The sequence below is a fragment of the Dermacentor variabilis genome, chromosome 2, assembly GCF_050947875.1.
Source record: "Dermacentor variabilis isolate Ectoservices chromosome 2, ASM5094787v1, whole genome shotgun sequence".
Lineage (NCBI taxonomy): Eukaryota > Metazoa > Arthropoda > Arachnida > Ixodida > Ixodidae > Dermacentor > Dermacentor variabilis.
The window spans coordinates 177654794-177675112 of NC_134569.1; positions in this window are offsets into that span (position 1 = coordinate 177654794).

A 20319-nucleotide genomic window follows, 5' to 3' on the forward strand; every position below is an offset into this window, starting at 1 on the left:
ACTTTTCACAGCTATGTGATTGGAAACTAACACATCTAAAGAAAAAGGACATTCCAAAAGAAAACATATTACAAGAGTTCCTAGCTTTTCAAGAGAAGTATAAAAACAACGCGGAATTTTACAATGACGGCTCAAAAACATAAGAATGCGTAGGTGTCGGGATCATAACGAAAAATGTAAAATACAGCATTTGCCCGACTCCCGAAGAGTCCACCTGCAGAGGATGTGGGGCAGTCAACCCGGACGATCAACACCAGTGCACGCCAAAGTGTGGGTTGTGCGGAGGCCCACACCCTACGGCGGACAAAACGTGCAAGGAGAGATTCCAGATCCCATACATCGTCAGAAGGAGGCGATGGGAGAGTGCGACGGTGGAAGCTTCAACAAGTGGGGCTTCGTCAACACCACATAGCAGCGACATCAAGAATCACTTCGAGCAACTTCCACCGCAAGAGCCTAGGGGGCGCTCCCGATCCAGGGGATGCTCTGGCTCCAGAGGGAGCCCACGGAGTCGCTCTCGATCCAGAGGGCGCTCTTGTTCCAGAACCAGGACCAGATCACGCTCCAGGGGTCGTTCCGGATCCTGGCGCCGAGGCAGTCAAGTCCGGTTCAGGTCCTGCTCGAGGTCCTGCTCCAGGGATCGCCGACCCGAGTGCTACCCAACCTGGGCCGACCGAGTTCGAGGAACGCCGGAAAAGGTAACGCGGGGCTCACCGCCAGAGCATGATAGAGGTAACAACAGACTAGCACAACTTGAGCGCGAAAACGAGATGATGAAGAACACCATAGCTCGATTGATGACAGAAATTGCCGAAATTAAGAAGGGTAGTCAACCCGTCATGGCTGACAAGCAGCCAGCCACTCCCCAGCCAATGGAAGTCCCCATGGTTAAGAAGAGCGATTCGGATAAGCAACCGGCAGCTCCTCAGCCAATGGAAGTCCCCATGGTTGAGATGATCGATACAGAGAGGCCCGCTAAGAAGAGGGCAATCGCTAACGAGCAAGAAAGAGCACCAGGCAGGGCCAAATCGGAGATTCGCGAGTTGCTCTCCGCTCTAAGTGACATTATAAAGCAGATAAATGAAAAGTTCTCGCTCTTCCACAGCAACATGGCGTCCATGGAGGAGCGCACTAATCAGCGGATCAGCAAAATTGAATCCTTCTTAGAAAACGTTGTAACACCTGTGCTGGTACCTAAAGCTCCTACACTCCCAGCAACAGCATCGACTAGTAACAGCTCGGGGGCGATCGGCCCTCCAAAGGTTAGCACAGCACCTCAAGAGCAATACGATGGCCACTCAAACTAGCTCATTCAGAATGTGGCAATGGAATTGCAGGGGTTTCCTTCCCAAGAGGGCTCCCCTGCAACAATATATTCGCTCACACGCAGAGAAGCCAAATGTTATCGTTTTACAAGAAACATTAACATCTAACGTCACGCTGTCTGGCTACAAGCCCGTAGCAAAACATGAAGAAGGACGGGGGATCGCCGTACTGATTAGCAACAAGCTGACCCACATCACTCACGACCTTAATATGACCGCAAGTACAGTCGAATACATGATGATAGAGATAATTCCTAGCCCAACTAACCGCGAAAGTACATTCATCCTGAATGTCTACAGTAGTCCCAAAGCTCCACGACAACGCTTCAAAGCCCTAATCACCAAGGCCACGCAACTAGCACGCGACTCCCCTTTGATCATAGCTGGTGATTTCAACGCGCCGTACCACACCTGGGGCTACCCATATAACACTAACAAGGGGGAGGAACTCTGGCGTGAGGCCATAAACCTAAACTTGATGCTAGTCACGGACCCAGCGTTCCCCACCAGATGTGGAACATCGTCGAGCCGTGACACGACACCGGATCTCACCTTTGTCAGGAGCAATGCAGCCGTCAAGTGGACGAACCTCGGGGTAGACTTTGGTAGCGACCATTACATCTTGGCCACGCACCTCCAAGTCGAGCAGAAGAGACAGCGTATGTTCCAGTACACAGATTGGGACAAATTTCGCAAAATTAGGGAAGAGCGAACGGAGTGTGTGGAGAAGCCTAGCCTCGAACAATGGGTTGTACAGGTTAAACAAGACATCAAAGCTACTACCAAAGAGGTTTGTACCGATCTTCCAGCGGAAAAGATGGACAGCCGTCTGGCTCACCTGTTGGAGGCGAAGCAGTCGCTCCTCGCCAGGTGGAAAGGACAACGGCTCAACCGTAGGCTAAGAAAAAAGATATCGGACATCAATAGAACTATAGAGGAACACTGCAGAGCCCTTTCTAAGCAACAATGGGATGAGGTGTGTAACTCGATCGACGGGCAGCTGCGCAACGCGGGCACCTGGAACCTCCTAAAGCATCTCCTCGACGAGACAAACACTAAAACCAACCAACGCAACACACTGGCGCGCACTCTACACACAGCAAAGCGAACATATTCGAACAATGAAATTTTATCCAAACTAGTGCAGAAGTACCTATCAGTCGCATCGGGCCCTACACCACCTTCCCCTGACTACGAAGGCTCCGACAACCCTGAGCTCGACGCAGAATTCGGGATTGAGGAGATCAGGCAGGCGCTCCATGCCCTGACACGTGGCACGTGGCATTGAAACATGCCTGGACGCGCGTGGCGGGGAGGCGTATCGGCGGCGCTGAACGGGCCAAAATGTCCGCCGCTTTGAACGAAGCCCCGGCGTCCGTTGCATCCGCGCCGGCTATACCGCGCGTCGTAGGCGAAACGTAACAGACCGCCCCGCCGGGGGAAGGAGATCCCGATGGTCAGGGGACTGCATCCGCTGTCCGGAGGGATGTCGCTCGATGATGCTCATAACCGAAGTCTGGCGTCCTTCGGCGTTTCTTGAGCGCAGCGCACAGAGAAGGCCTCGTTCTCTCGTTCAGGTTCACACAGGACACTGCAAAGTGACTTCGGGAGAGTTGACATTTTTGTTCTCGTTCCCGGCAAGCGGTAGAACTACGCCGAAACTCAAACGCTCAGTCAGCAAGCACGAAACAACCCTCACCAAGTCCTGCCAGGCTCTTTCCCCTTTTATACCACTGCCTAGTTCCTTACAGTAGTCTAGCAGCACTCAGAACGCGTTCACAAATTGGAAAATTGCACTAGAAAGCACGTCATCACTTTGAAACACTAAACAAAAGCAATATGTTAAATATCCTGCCTCAGGAAGAAAAACTTCAATAACAAACAATTTTGAGGCTGATTCCTACGTTAGGGGCTTCGACTTAAGCCATCGGCGTTACCGTTGAGACTCCCCTTTTTGTAACGCACCTCAAAGGAATATTGTTGCAAAGCGAGGCTCCAGCGCAGGAGGCGGCCATTTGTGGAAGAGATGGTCTGTAGCCATTGGAGAGGGCAGTGATCCGTCTCGAAGCATGCGAAGCGGAGATCGCAGCGAGCGACCCTACACTAGCTCAGCTGGCGAAAACCCCGTATCCGCATGCGGCGCGGTCTTTAATGCAAACATCACTCCAAGCAGACACAGTTTCCAGTCAATTGGTTGTTCAAACCACAATGCTCTCAACACGCGCTTCATGACGGAGTGGAGCTTCTCAACGGAATTCGACTGTGGGTGGTACACCGACCTGTGTAACAGCTTTTCCCCCACACATTTCGAGAAAAGTTGTCGTCAAAGCGCTAGTAAACACTGTGCCCTGATCTGATTGGATTTCCGCAGGAAAAACAACTCGCGCAAATATGGACAGTAGTGCATTGACTATCTCAACTGAGCTGAGTTCTTTAAGCGGCACTGCTTCAGGGAACTTTGTCGCTGGGCAGATCACAGTCAAAATGTGTCTGTACCCCGTGGTTGTTACCGGCAGAGGTCCCACTGTATCGATAACGAGCCGTCTAAAAGGCTCCGTAATGATAGGTACCAACTTCAACGGCGCCCTCGATTTGTCCCCTGGTTTGCCAACCCGCTGACAAGTGTCACATGTCCTCACAAAGTGGTCTGCGTCTCGAAAACACCCTGGCCAATAGTACTCTTGCAAGAGACGGTCCTTAGTTTTCTTAACTCCTAGGTGTCCGGACCACGAACCCCCATGCGACAAGCGCAACAGTTCCTGACGGTAGCACTGAGGCACGATCAGCTGATCGAACTCCACTCCCCTGCGGTCTAGATACTTCCGGTACAGGACCCCACCTCTTTCCACAAAGCGAGCATTTTTCATGGCGATACCTTCCTTGACAATGCAGCGTATGTTTTCTAGGCTGCCATCCTTTTTTTGCTCGGCTATCAAAGCCGACCGGCTGACCTTTAGCAACCTATTAAGTCCGTCTGACGTAGGCGCGATGAGCAAATCTGCAGATAGCTCTTCTAACTTTCCCGTGTCGGGCATTCCCTCTCCAGTATCTGGTGCCTTCAACGCTACAGGCTCAATTTTATTCAGTTCGGGCGTGCTCTGAATATCAGCTTGCTGCGCCTCTGACCCTTTTTCATTGTTTGACAACGTCGGCCCCGCAACTACCGCCTTCGCAGCGAGCTCCCGAACCTTCGATCTGGTTAAGGCCTGAACGCTAGCCTCACCAAACACCAGCCCCTTCTCGCGCAGGAGGTGATCGGACCTGTTCGAAAATAGGTACGGGTACTAGGGAGGCAGCATAGATGACACTGCGGCCTCCGTCTCAAGCGCTCCGAAAGGTCCTTCAATAAGCACTTTTGCTACGGGCAGACACACGCTATGAGCTTCCACGGCTTGCTTGATCCATGCGCACTCGCCCGTGAACATATCGGGTTCTACGTAAGAGGGGTGAACTACATCCATCGTAGCTGCGGAATCGCGAAGCACTCGGCACTCTTTCCCGTTCACGAGGAGGTCTCGCATGTAAGGCTCGAAAAGCTTCATGTTCTCGTCAGTGCTGCATAATGACAAAAACACGACTTTTGTTTTTGTTTCCGGACACTGCGCCGAAAAGTGACCCGGCTTCTGGCACGTATAACACACGCGCGCTTGCCTCGTCTCGAACCGCTTTCTGCGTTCGGCTTCGGCTGCCGCCGTCTCCTTACGTTCGGTCGGACTGCTTTCACTCGCATCCGCACTACGTGTGTCCCCCTTTGCTCTCATGGGCGTGAACTTCGGCCTCTCAAACTTGGAGCCAAATTCACCCTTTTGACCGTCCTTAGCTCCGCGAGCCCGACGCGTCACAGACTCGTCGGCTAGCTCAGCGGCTCTAGCCACCGTACTAACGTCTGGCCTATCAAAGACCCAGTACCGCACGTTCTCAGGTAACCGACTATATAACTGTTCCAGCCCGAAACACTGCAGAACTTTCTCGTGGTCACCAAACGCTTTCTCTTCTTTGAGCCACTCCTGCATGTTTGACATTAGCCTGTAGGCAAACTCTGTATATGACACACTTCTGCCTTTCTCATTTTCCCGAAACTTACGACGGAAAGCCTCCGCTGACAGCCTGTACTTTTTGAGCAGACTCGATTTCACTTGGTCGAAATCCTCTGCCTCCTCTCTCTTCAAGCGAGCGACTACGTCGGCCGCCTCGCCGGGTAACAAAGTGAGCAAGCGCTGTGGCCACGTTTCCCGAGAGAACCCCTGCTTCTCGCATGTTCGCTCGAAGTTAACCAGGAACAAACGAATGTCCTCTCCAAGCTTAAACGGCCGCATCAGGTCAGTCATTTTGAACAATACTCGTTCTCCTGCACCGTGTGCCTGACTTCCATTACGAGCGCGTTCCATCTCAATCTCGAGACGCTTCATTTCCAAAGCGTGTTGACGGGCGCGCTCTTTTTCTTTCTCTTGTTGCTCTCGCTCTTTTTGTTCTTTAAGTTCGCGCTCCTGTTTCTCTTTTTGCTCTTTAAGTTCGCGCTCCTGTCTTTTTGCCGTCTCCCTGTCCTCAATGGTCTCAAGGCATTCTGACAGCTCGTCATCCTCAGCTTCTAACTCAAGAATATCCCTTAGCAGTTCAGGTTTTCTGAGTTTCTCTGAGACATCCAGACCAAACTCTCTTGCAAGCTCCAGCAATTTCGGTTTGCGCAACGATTTCCAATCCATGGCTACTCTGAATGCTGCTTTCTCTACTGCCTACTATTGTCTTGCCGCAAACTAACCCGGCAGCAACGACAACCACAATTACCAGCTCTGTTTCTGACACTAAGAAACGCCTGGCAAAACTCAGAAGAAGAAAGTCCCGCACTCACCAAACCTCGCAGCCAAGAATTCAGCGCAGTCGTTCCGCTGCAGGCAACCAGTCATCACACAGGGCTCGTTGCACTGCTCCCGGATGGTCGTTGTGCTGCTCAGCATACAGTCAACCGCATATCTTCGCTGCTGGCCTCCGTTGTCGCGATCTCACCGCTGGCAGACAGTTGTTGGAATCTCAGCGCTGACACCCGTTGTTGCACCTGGGTCGCAAGCCCCAAGGGTAGCGTTGGCCTGGCGGTCTGGGGCACAACTGGAAGCATCCGAAGGTTCCGGCAAAGCATGAGTCGACTGGTAACAGAACAACTTGTTTATTGCAGCATTGCAAAAGAGCGGGCGGTCAGGTCGACCGAAGTGGAGAGACGGGAGAGCACGTAACTCAACTGAAGAAATCGGAGCCTCTCTCGGCGTCCGGGGGCAGCTGCTTTTATACTCTTGCAGTCGCTGGCAAGAAGGAACGCCTCGTCAGAGGCGCACGTGACGGGGCATGGACAGGCTGAGAGACATGTTGAGGCGAGTGCAGTGACGCATCCGCCGGGCCGGCGTCGGTCAGACCTCCTCGCTTCTCACTTGGGGAGCTCCTCTCCCCGGCTGCCGCGCTTTGACAAGCGTGGGCACCAACATGCACACACACACACACACACACGCACACTTGAAGACACGTGGCATTGAAAGATGCCTGGACGCGCGTGGCGGGGAGGCGTATCGGCGGCGCTGAACGGGCCAAAATGTCCGCCGCTTTGAACGAAGCCCCGGCGTCCGTTGCATCCGCGCAGGCTATACCGCGCGTCGTAGGCGAAACGTAACAGTCGGCATCATCGTCACTTCAAGTGCATACATTCTTTGGTGTGACGCATGCGACATACAGCACAGCATTTTTTGACGTAATAGTTCTGCGGAAACCAGCGAGGTGGAGAAAAAAGGTGGACGTGTAGCTCCACTTTGCGAGTTTCCGCAGAACTATTACGTCAAAGTCTTGCCTTTGCTTCCACTTGTTGGCACGTTCGACTTCGCCCTGCCGTCTGCTAGCCGCCTGTTCAGCTCGGATGGTAGAGCGGCTGCCCTGGAAACGCGGTCATCCCGAGTTCGTGGCCCGGACCAAAGCAAATTTTCTTCAACTGCGAGGCTTTTCTTTCGAGGAAACCGCACGGGTTTCCTTGGTAGCAATTGCTACTATTGGGTGGACGTCTCGTTTTCCCTTTATTGAGCATTATTTTCAATAAATAACAAGCACAAGACAAACATCCAAACCACATCATGGATATTAAGGCGCTCTTTTTTAAAAATGCCAATCACGTAGCGCTTCCCTCAAAGATTTCCCGGTAAAGATTACTGTTGCGCAAGCTGCCGTGGTGACGCCAGCTGGCGACGCGGAGAGTGACGTCACTAGCCAGCAATATGTAGAAGAACCAGGCTAGCAACTGAGTTCATTGTTGTTGAAGCGCCGTTTTAGGTAGGAAAGGCGTAGTTAGGAGTCCCGAGGTGCAGCGCGAATACGAGGAGCGGCAAAGGGAAAAGAAACGGCAATATGACCAGCGGCGGCATGGCGCCCCTGGTCGTATTGCCGTGAAATTCCCGCACAGGGAAAGGCCGCACGTCCACATTCTCCTGTAGCTGAACAATGCCACCGACGAGAAAATCAGCAATAAAGCGTTGTATATCCCCCTGAGCAGCTGTAGCGGTGGTTCTCAACAGCTTCCCTGGACATCCGCTTTCGCAAGGCCGAGATGGCGACTCAATTTTTTGATAAGTTTAATAACAGGGCACCTCGATCCTGTGCCATGAAACCAGCCCACCATACTTCCAAGTTTTCTCAACCGTCTCAGCCAGCAAACCTTTAATAAGCACATTTTGTGCGTACCAGTCATCATTCTTCGTGTGACCTTCATCGGATAGGAATGGTGCTTACACAGATGCTGCGCGCCGTTCCAGCTCTACTAAATCGAAAGCAGTCATTAACAGCATTTTCTACAGATAACTCCGTCCACCCCTCATGTAAGACTCTTTAATTGGGGTGTTTCGGATATTGAAAATTGATGAAAATATCTATATTGAAACGAATTTGTTAGGTGTATTCTGCATTTCTATTTATGTTCCACCGCGGAAGTGACGGAGAGGCATTAACGATATGCTCACTCATGCCATTGCGCAATTTTTCGAGGACTATATGTGCATGTTAGGCGACATTCCATAAGGTAACTATGCCAAATCCAGACTGCTCCATAACTTGTCAACCTGTATATGATGAAAAATCAAAAGATGACGCTGTCGCGCAACCGCCGTAGTGGCTGGATCACGACGGCGTCCTCCTGCTAAGCACGAGGTTCACTTTTTTGCCGCGACTGTCGCACGTAGATGCAGGCGCAGAGAGGAAATGACCTTGTATTTATGTTTAGGTGTAGCTTAAGAAAATCCATGTGGTCAGAATCCATCCGCAGCGCTACAGAAAATTGTCTCTAACAGGCCATGTGTTTCCTTGGGAGACGAAATGTTATAATTTGATTCGAATTTTGATGCTGCCCGTTCGATATGGACACCAAGGGTTCAAAAGAAATCACGCAGTTTTTTTTTTGATAATTAAAAAAAAAGACAACTTGACTAACGTTGGTACGTCTTACAGTTCATGACTGGGCACTATAATTGTACAAAAGGATCATGCGAAAAATCGGGTACCCGCCGTGGTTGCTTAGTGGCTACGGTGTTGGGCTGCTGAACACGATGTCGTGGGATCGAATCCCGGCCACGGTAGCTGCATTTTGATGGGGGCAATATGCAAAAGCACCCGTTTACTTAGATTTAGGAGCAGGTTAAAGAACCCCAGGTGGTCGAAATTTACGGAGTCCTCCACTACGGCGTGCCTCACAATCAGAAAATGGTTTCGTCACATGAAACCCTGCAATTTAAGAAAGAAATCTCGGGCCTCGTGCATTCTTGTGGTCCGTAAAAGCAAGATACTCACATTCAATACGCAGACATGGCAGACCAGCTCCTTTTTTATATAGAAACAGAGGTTGTGCTGGATTTGTCCTGAATAAAAGTTTCGGCTTCATAGGTCAAGCTATGGGATTCGTTTTACATGTATATGTCAACCTTCAGTCATGCGTTCACATTACGTAGGTATGCTTGTTTAATGACATTCTAGCTGAAATGTAATATGTCCTTTTGGGAAGCCTGTAGGCAGAATGCTTGTTCATGGCTTTAAAACTGTCGGCTCGACAGTAAGAGTCAGCATAGATTACACTGATTTCATTATAGTGACTTTATTTTATTAAACAGTTCAAATTGACATAAACAGACCTAACACTGCCGAAGGTGACTCTGTGATAGTAGCAAATTGCTCATAATTTTTTCTTTTTGGCCTAACGTCTATAAGGATGTGAGACTAAGCCACATACATGACCAGATTGCAAATTCTCCGAGAGAAAAAAAAAGATAACTCGAAAAGCTGAGAGGGAAATTTGATCTGGGAGCTGGCTTTTCCGAGAAGAACGACCAAAAGTTGTTTGTCAGATAGGCTTTCAGTACCACTATATTCGCCTGCAAATCTAAGAAAACTTGAACAAGAGATCTAATGATTTGTTGGCAAACTTTGGGATCCGCGCTTCAGTAACGGACGGGGATGTGGAGAAGGCTTCATGTCTCCATAACATTTTTGGAATCACAATAACTCCCGTGTGCTTCTTTATCACTGCCATGCTTTTACGTGACTAAACCACGATATGATCGAGGGGTGTGCCGTTGAGTTTCACCACTCAAGTTTGACCACACATAGTAAATTTTTGTGGCCCAGAACTTATTGCAGGCTTCGGCTTTCCCAGTAATAGAAAGTCGGTGTGGAACGAATGTCTGGGCGTAACTTTGCAGGGCCGAAACCCGTTCTTTCCACTAGTGTGCGCTTAATTTATGTGCGTATAGCGGCACACTAAGATACTTTGGCGGGACACCGGTCCACTTGACGCCTGCAAACTGTTCTAGTGTATAGCACCATGAGCCAAACCATAAGCCTAAGCTTTTTGAGCAGTTCATTCGTGCTCCTCACACGCTGCCAAATTCCTCTATTGTTGATACTGGTTTTTGAACACTGGACTTATCCGTGCAGAAGAACGCTAAATCGTCTGCATAAGCTAAGACAATTACTTCATTACCCAGTGTATTGAAGCCATGGATGTAACTCGACTGAATTACGCTTAAGCATAGCTGTTCGAGATAAAGGGCGAATAGTGATGGGGACATCGGACATCCTTGTTTTACTGGAGAGCAAATGGAAACGGCTTCAGATAGTTGGCCATTAATAACTAAACGAGTAATACACGACGTACAGCAAAGCTTAACGCCTTTAAGCACAGTGGAGCCAACATTGGCATGCTCCAGAAGAGAAAATAAATAGGAGTGACTGACACGATCAAAAGCTTTAGAAAGGTCTACCTGGAGTGCTGCAAGCTGCTCAGTGAAGCCGTAACAGTAATGAAGAAGTGTCCAGGCGATATGTATGTTGGTTTGAATGTATCTGCCCCTAATTCCACACGTCTGATAGGAACCAGTGAGAATTGACACCGCAAATTGCAATCTATTCGATAAACCTTCTGCAAAAATTTTATAATCCACGTTTGACAATGTGATTGATCGGTAGCTTTCAACAGAACGCAGTTTCTCCTTATCTGAACATCTGGGAATTAAAACTGTGTGGGTTTTGTAAAAAAGATTGCGGAAGGGCGTCTACCTTTAAACTTGTAATAAAAATGTACAATAATATGGGACTGATAATTGATTTGAAAGCTTTGTAAAATTCACAGGAAAGTCCATCAGGGGCGGGTGTTTTCGACAGACGCAGCTGATCAATAGCTAGCTCAATTTCTTGTATCGTAAAGGCATCACTAATGAATACACAGTCATTATCCTGTAAAGGTTTTGAAGAGGCACAAAACTCTCCAAAACTTTTTCATCGTGATCATCGGGCCGGGCACTAAACAACGCACTGTAGTAAGTTTCGAACTTAGAAACTATGTCATTCTTATTTGTTAGAAAACTACCTTCGTAGTATATTTCCGGAGTTACTTCGCAAACAGCGTAACGTCGCTCGTCAAGTAAAGCTTGACGTGTTGGCTGCTCAGACTGCAGAGCACGCTCATTTCGAGATCGAACTCGCGCACCTCTGTAACGCAGTGCATCATACTTTTGGAACTCACATTTAAGATTTTCTATGTCAGCAGTGTCAGTGCCTTGCATTTCGCATTCGATCTGATAAAGATTGCGTAGGCTCTTAAGAAGTATTGTTTCTTCATTCTTTCTATAGAATGCTTTCAGCGATGGAATTTCTATAGGCACTGTACGAACCTCTAGTTTAAAGAGTTCCCAAGCTGCAAATAATGGCAAGTCAGTAGAAAGAGGATTTTTTAGGACCATGAACACGCGATTGATAAATTCCTTATCACTTAGGTGCTCAGAGGTAAGCTTCCAGAGTGCCCACTGTGGTCGGGAATCGGTTACGAATTTCTCACCAATCTTTGGGATAACATGCAATGATCAGAGAACGAAACTGGGATAGTAATACAGGACAGTCCTCGGCAGAGGAGTGATGAAGAAATATACATACGATCAAGGCGAGCGTAAGAGCGACCTTGAATTCGTGTATAAGAGCGAGCTCCCTGTTTCGACCCTCATATATCAATGAGCCCTCAATTTTCTATTACCTTAGACAAAACTTCACCGCTCTTGTCCCGCTGAGTGTTAATGGCACTTGGATGGCTCGGATCACATACACAATAGAAATCTACCATTATGGCAATGCAACGATCACAGTCCATTAGACTACTCACAGCATAAAACAAGAGAATTTGTTTTGCAGCGTCATTAAACGCATAGACGCTTGACTATTCGGCATGGCACACCCAGCAACACACAATCAAAAGATATGTCGATCTTCAGTGTCTACATGGTAACTAAATGCTGAACAAAGTAGGCTCTTTTTTAGAAACAAGGAACAGCCCGCGGATAAACCAAGAGCGTGTGAAACGCAGACGTTATGTCCAGACAGAAAAGGTCGCAAAGCCCTCTTTTTCTCGTCATCGCTCTCAATCTTCGTCTCCTGCACGGCGACGAAGTCGAGGCACTTCCTAGAAAAAAGCAGGCGAAGCTGCACCTGTTTCTGCAAAGACCTAAGGCCTCGTACGTTCAAAGTTGCGACGAGAAGCTGCTGGGACAGGGCCATGGTGACTACCCACTACTTAGACTTAATTCTCTACGCGGTCGGTCACAGAGGCTAACGGTGAGGCTCCCTCCGAGCCCTCACCAGGCCTCCTGGACCGTGATCGCCGGCACTTTCCTGAGTGTGTTGATGTTTTTCGGCGACGTGCTTTTCTTCTGGTACTGGCCGTCTCGCTGTCCGTGCTTGATTCCGATCTGTTAGTCACACGGCGCTTCGGAATTGACGTATCCGCGCTACGTCGCCTGTGCGCGGCCAGCATAGCGCACGTGTTCAGATGCTTCGGTCTAGCAGATGAGTCATCAGCGGCTGCCTCATTCGCTGGCTGGGCAGCAACTGGGTGCGTGGTAACGGGTGCTTCATTCTCTTCGCTACTTTCCTTTTCCACGGGCAGTTCTGCGGTGGCATTATTTTAACATGTAGAGGGGCCTTACTGGCACAGCTGGTATCCGCGGAAGGGGGAACGTCTCCAGTCGCGTCGAGATCCTCAGTAATATCCATTATATGATGCGGCAAGCTTTCATCCTGAGGCCTTGTCCTTTGTCGTAACTTGTCGGCGTATGTCACAACACAATGTTCAGCTGTGTAGCCAAAGCGTCAGCAGGCTTCACAACCTGGGGTTCTGCAGTTTCGATGAATGTGCCCAACCTTGTTACAGCGGAGACAAAGCGGATGCCGGCCTGGAATCAATACAAGGCTCTGCACTCCACAAACCTGTAGCAGATTTGGAACGTCCTCCACGCCGACTCCATCGGCAAGAATCAACACGACGTCACGATTCAGGGTACGCATTTGTTCCATTTCCGATAGTCTCCAGCTTTCTGCTGATATATATTTCACTTTCCCGTAAGCTTGGAGTACATCTCGAATGTAATCTTGTTCCAAACGCTCAGGAAGCCATAAAAGCTTCATTTTTACTTCCGTGGGCTTGGGGTTAATAACGACGCAGCGTCTGCCATTTACGGATAATTCTCCGCAGGTGACTAGCTTTCATTTTGTCATTGATGATTTGCACGTCACCATCCACATGTGCGACATCTGAAATTCACCGATGGAACTTATTTCTTCCTGGTCAATAACGTTCCGAAGGGCATCTCTGAAGTCTTGGGCTCTGCACGGTCGACCATTCAAGTCATCATGCAGGAAAACGGAGTCCACAACCAGCTTACCGGTATCAAGACGAGGCAGCACAACACGGTAGTCATTGCTGCTGGCTGAAGCCTGAGCAGCACCTCGGCCAGGGGCAGATAGATCCTTTGGAGCGGAGAACATGAAGAAAGCGACCGTTCGGAACGTCGTCTTCTTCTTTCTCCTCAGCCACGAGTTCGATGCTTCAAAACGGGAAAAAAGCGCCTCTAGTGCATGCGGTTTTGCCCTAGAAACGTGCCGTGGAAAGTTATACTGCGGGGTATATCGGAAATTATGAGCATGTAAATTACAGAAGTCGCTGTTAAACGCGTAGCGAAGTACGTTTCCGCTACAGCTCTGTGCTTGGCGCGCACGGAGAGCCATTTAGCGGCAAACACATAAGACGCCCTCCTCGCAATGAGCGGCGCTGCCCCGATAGGAGGCGCCCCACTCGCCCGCGCGACGCGGCTCCTCTTTCTGCTCACAGCGCGATTTCTAGGTGGAGCGTCCGATGCGGGTCGCCTCTGACGTGATTGCTGCGCCATTGCGCGTCTGGTTGGAAAGCACCCCCTGCGATGGTGCCGTGCTGCTGGCGAGTAGTCATGCGCCTGCGTGGTGCTCCCAAGCGAGATAGGGGACGATCCCATCGAGGCGTCAGCCCCATCATCGCGTCCGCCTTCATGGCGCGTCGCGGCCCGCCTGTCCACGCCGATTACGTTTGGCTCGCGTAGATCGTTTCTCACTCCGAGAGACCTAGTTCTTTGGTTCGTTCCGCTTGCTCAGGCGCACGTTTCGTCTTTTTGTGACTCAAGAGCATGCCGAGCGCATGAGTGGGCGGTGTGAACAGGGTGCAATAACGCTATCGCGTTCCACTCTTGAAGGCGAAGCTTAAGCGCCCTCCTATTTTTTATCAAGCTTTGTACCCTAAATTGAGTAATTATAATGTTGGTAAATATTCTAACTTATTTTTCATGCTTCAATTACAAAAAGTGGCAGTGGCTTAGCTCGGCTATGCCTGGATATACGTAGCCTTGATTAATCATGATTGCAAGTCGAGGTTAGTCTGTTTGTCTAGCTATGTTGCGGCGTTTAGCCATTCGTTCGGCGCGCTGTTGGTCTGTTTCCTGGGCGATTCGTTTCCTCTTCATCTTGTTCTGCTGTCGATTGCAGGCCTACTCCTGCTTATTAGAATTGTCGCTGTCCATACTGCCGCCTCAACTGTGGTTGGGGTGCACGCGAGCTTTCCCTTTCAATACTCCGACATGTTATGAGGCATGCGACGCAGCTGGTAAAGCGAGCGGAGGCGAGCGCAACAACGAGGAACGCGGTGTGACGTCATAACAAACGGCAGTGGCGGTAAGGCACGGCGCTGCGCAGCGGCGGAGCACATGCGGCTTGGTGCTACTAGTGGCGCATGCGCAGTAGCGACTAGGGAGCGAAAGAGACAGATATATCCGCGGTGAGGCGCGCGTTGTGACGTCATGTGCCTCCTCAGAGCACCGCCACGGCGAAATCACAAGTTCGCGGCCAGTAAAGATCCCGCTTTTTAAAAAATCCGCGTTAGCCGCAAAAGGACCGGCGCACATTTTATCCGACTCGCGCACGGCGGTCAGGGCTTTCTCGTCCGCTCTAGTTTCTAAACATGCAGCCGGCATGATAAACAGATCCTTTCGTATTACTACGTGCGAAGAAACTGGAGGTCATACCATAGCGCGGTTATCGGCCCACGTGAACGATGTAACTGACCGCCGGTCCTGTCGTTTGTGTTCTTCTTTTTGAGTCCTGGTCCTCGCGCCTTGCCTTTACTACTTCAAGCATGCACCAACTAGCCCCAGCAAGAGTTTTACTTGAACGTAACTGACCAAGCGGGTTGTAACATTAACGAGTGGGCCAACTGCCTGGCACGTGAATTCACGAACCGCGCCCGAGCTAACGGTCCGGCTCTCCCAAAGGATTGCCCCTTCAAAGATCCTCTTACCACCTTTCACGAAATTACGTTGCATTACATACAGAGCAGGAGAAAATTCCCTCACCCAAGCCCGAAACTGAACAGGGCGCATACTGCTCCTTTGACCACATGCTCTGGCTGTTCCCGTACAACCTGGGCTCCGACCTTGAGTACAAGTCCAAGTGGGACGCCTTGCTGAAGAGCTCGTATTTCAAGAAGCAACTACAGGCCGTCCAGAGGGCCCGCGACGCCGCGGAGAATCACCACCTCCTTGTGGCGTCATGGGCGGAGCCATCAACTTCAGTGGGGAATCAAGTTCCCAATCAAGTTCCTCGGGACACTCTAATAAAGTTCTTGTCACAGTCACCTGGTGCAGTACGTCACTGCTGACAGTACACTGTTGGTTGTGCCGTCGCATATATTATACATATTACTTTTAAGAGCTTGGCAAAAGTTAGCTGGGACTCCCTGTATAAAAACATGTAAAAGTGCAAGTTAGTTGCAAACATAACTTGCTAGCTATGAACTCGCGCTCATTGGAAGTGGCATATACAACAATGTCAAGCGACGTCACATTGTTAATCGGTATTGTTTATGGCGCCGCGATTTGCTTGGCTAACAAAAGTTGACAGTGATTCAGGGACGAACAACAATATTAATTCATAAGAAGAACGTTCCCTAATGCGCATAAGAGCATGATCTGGTCGTCTCCGATACTCTAGCTTCGACAACACAATCTGTGAGCGTTGCTCTCTCATTTTTTTTATTGTAGCTGACACTATATTGCGGACCACTTGATTTCCGGAACCCATGATAGAGTGTGTGAGCGCTACTGCACGAGGACATAGAATGAAACAGATACACAGAGACAGCGCTGTCTCTGTGTATGTTTTTTTCTACGTCCTTGTTCAGTCGCGCTTACACACTCTATCACAGATTCAAACCAAGTGGCCCGCGAACGTGTTTTAACCACTTTCGGAATGTTGGAAGTTACTGTGGAAATTGGCGAAACACTTATTTGAAAACAAGAATACGTGCGGCAGATGTGCGTTTTACGTCCGTGATAATTGTTCGCACTTTCGGCTCGGTTAGTTGCTACGCAAACATTGCGTTTGAATCGACTGAAATTATTACACAGTATCCGGCGAACTAAAAGATCCGATAAAACAAGAGCTCAAGGCTTTTGCCATAGCGCAAGCACGAATTTCAATAGAAAATTTTGCAAGGGGTCTTATCTGGAACCAATTGTGGTTATCTTGCTTGCTGTCGCATCATCACACTGAAATAGGAAGGAAATTCTGTAGAGGGGCATATCAAAGTGGCACACTTGCACAAGACAGCAGATATATTGACTTAGCGCTTGCACAACCTTACTAGACGTTGTGTCCGTACTTTGTGATAGCGTGTGTCCCTCAAAATAAATTTACTTATGTGAAGTCAAAACCAAAAGAATGGTGCCGAAGCATACTGACACCCCGCGCGCTGCAAACTGACGTTGCACAAAGTCTTTTCGCTGTTTAAATGAACGAAGAAAGAAGGAAGAAACTGATGTTTGCTGATGTTTCAGGATGGCTAAAGATAGTTAGCGGGCGAATTGCAAACAAAATAAAGCTTTTTTGCTTTTGAGGACAATTATACACACGTATGACAGCATATACTGTGGTCGTGTGGTGTTTTAACCCAATGCTCTGTCGCCTTTAATGTAGTGCAGTCTACGGCCATCTCAAACAAAGCAGCTGGCCGACTTACGAGGCACTAAGCAATCTCTATTTTATATTGTAGAGCTGTGGTATTGCAACTGCCTCCGTAACGTGTCACTCTCGTCCTTCTACGACACATTTACCGTGGTGGCACAAAAAGGTTGGTACATCTGCGTGATTCAAAATTTTCATCGCTTTTAAATCTCACCAAATACTTGTAAGGGCCTGTCGCATTACTGTGGCCGTACGTTGCTTACAAATAACTTTTTAATAGGTCTATTGATACTTCATTTACGCTACTCAAACACACAGAGAGTGAGACAGAGAGAAAGAAGAGACATAGAAAAGGCAGTGATAGTAACCAGCAAATCATCTGATTGGCTACACTGCATTGGGGTAGGATAACCAAGAGACACACACACAAAAAAAGAACAGTAAGGTGGCGAATGCGTACACTTGCTGAGACATCACCACGCAGTTAAAGCGTTCGCACAAGTAAGTCATTTTCAAAAAGTGTAGAAGTGCCTTTCACTGCTTTTTTGGCTGATGGTCGGCAGGGATTGCGTTCCTGTAGCATCTGTACGGACAGTAAACGATTGCCTATTTGCCGCAACAACTTTGCGCGGGGCGTATTTGTGTTGGGCCAAGCACAACGACAGCTTGTGTAGGCGCTTTGCGGACTCTAGTGTATGGTATCGAGATTGCCGTTGTCATTTTTACAGTCTTCGCTGTGGCTGTCTTAGCAGTCTTTTCAGAAATGTCGTCGGGGCGTTCAGGCTAAAAGCGATTCTCCCTCCGCTGTGGTACTGGTGCACGCGATTATGGGCACGTGTTTTAATTCTACAACTGAGAGCTGGAAACAGCGTTTGATATGTCCCTCGGTCCTTATGTCAATCCACGCCATCACGTGGATAACGAGCACTCTTGCATTTTATGTTATTGTGTCGTCGTCAGCCTGCTTCATCATGCGCAGCTTCACCATCGAAGCAGTGCGAAGGAAAGTAAAGCTTTAACACATCCACTATGCTGTTCGCTCTCCCTAGAATTAAAGCGCCAGCAAGCCGGCTTCCAGAGAATGGTATTTTGACTCACTTAGTCGCTAGTGTCAGTCACTGCATGTCTGTAGCCCCAGGCAAACAATACCTTGCTGAGCATCACGCAGCCACCTCTCTTTAAAGCGCACAGACAGCATAATATAACACCGCACGATATTCAGGGGTTCCATTATAGATATGGAACCCGTAAGTTTTCGCTGTGTTAGATGGGAAAGTGGACAAAAAGCACGGAGGGCACCCATGAAAGTGAGTAGAACTGCCGCCAACCCTTTATGCATTACACTTGCAAGCCTTAGTCATTGGGCTACTTCGGTGACCATACTGTCAACTTTCTTCGGTATTTACGTTTGTTCAGAATATTAACAGTGGGAGCCACAGCCAGTGCCATTCACGGTCATTGAAGAAGATTCGAATCAATCATACGGCCGCAGGTGTCATAGAGAACGTGAATATAATAAGGCATCACCCCACAGAACTTAGAACGGTGGCGTCTGTGCACGTATGTCGGAGCCCACAACAGGCAAGACTGTATTCGACGAGAATGACGTTGTGTGCATCGCATATAAGTCGCTCTTGAGAAGATGGCCGTCTGATGAAGTTAAATTTTTCACCGTCATGATCGAGAAAACAGTGTCAACGGCCCTTGTTGGACGAATGCCAATGATGATGATGAATTTCAAGCATGTAATACACATATAATGGAGGACACACTAATAGTCAGGCGATTAGCGAACGACGCGGAAAATATTAAAGCTTCACAGCCAACAACGACGTCGCAAGAAAAGCGCTACAATATCTTTGGCGTAGTAGCTCAAGCGATTCGAAACGGACAAGTGCCCAAAATATTAGCACTGAGAATGTAGCAAAATAAATTTACCCTATTGCGTAAATCTTGGGCCCTGAAGCGTAAACCTATTCCAATATGTTCCTGTTCCAATCTCCTGACGTCAAATTTGCCTAACCGTTGACGCAAGCATTGGGTGGTGACCCGTAGGGTTGTCTGAACAAACCAATCCAACGCTGTCCACGTTCATAGGAGGTCACTTTTGTTTGCTCGAAAAACCAATAACATTGCCTACACTGAGCGGCTTGTCTTATCTAATTGGCTCACAAGAGTCGAGGAGCACGCTCAAGTGAAGAGCGATTCGATGGGGCCGAGCCACTGCAGTGAATATCGATAACCGGATGAAGAGGGTGGTGCCGGCGTCTGCGATTGGTCCGCTTTCCCTTACTTAGCTTGCGGTGCCTGGCGAAAATCGTGGCGGCATGCAACGGAAGCTTAAGAATGAATGGTCGTAAACATGCCGAAAGTGCTCGAAAACGTTACGCGGCCATGCAAAAAGCTTTATTAAACGCAAATAAACACATGCTCTTTGGCAGCAGCGAGTAGCCAGTGCCTGAGCGATCGGCTGCAGCCACCTTTTATACCTTTCGGAACGTAGTAGCGTGCCTCTATTTAGAAGAATATTCAGTTTTCTTCGGCATATTAACGCATCATTAACGCGCACACGTCACTTTGACGCAGCGAGCTTTTGCGGTTTTCTGACGTCGCGTGACAGGCAGGTCAAGTGATTGCAGCCCGAAAACTTTTGACTAATAGCCGAGGGCTAATGGCGAAAAGGCGTCGAATCAGAAATAACTATTTTTTTTGTTCGGTCAAATCATGCATAATCAGTGTGTACACGTAATATCAGATGGGAAGCTATCGCGGTTTTCCTGACATCGCATGACAGACAGGTGAAGTGGGGTTGGTCCAAGAAGGCTTTTGACCAATCACGGCGGGCTGATTGCAGAAATGAAATAGAAAAATTTGGAATAGTTTTACGTTATAGCGCCGCTTGATCTTGTTACAGCATCATTTTGCTCGGGACGTCCGTTGGAGAAATTATGGCCTTCAAGATAGATATTACGCAGACAATTTAGGCCTTACCCGCCGTGGTTACTCAGTGGCTATGTTCTTGGGCTGCTGAGCACGAGGTCGTGGGATCGAATGCCGGTCACGGCGGCCGCATTTCGATAGGGACGAAAAGACCAGTGTAATTATATTTAGGTACTCGTTAAACAACCTCGGATGGTCGAAATTTCCACAGTCCCCACCCGCCGGCGTGCCT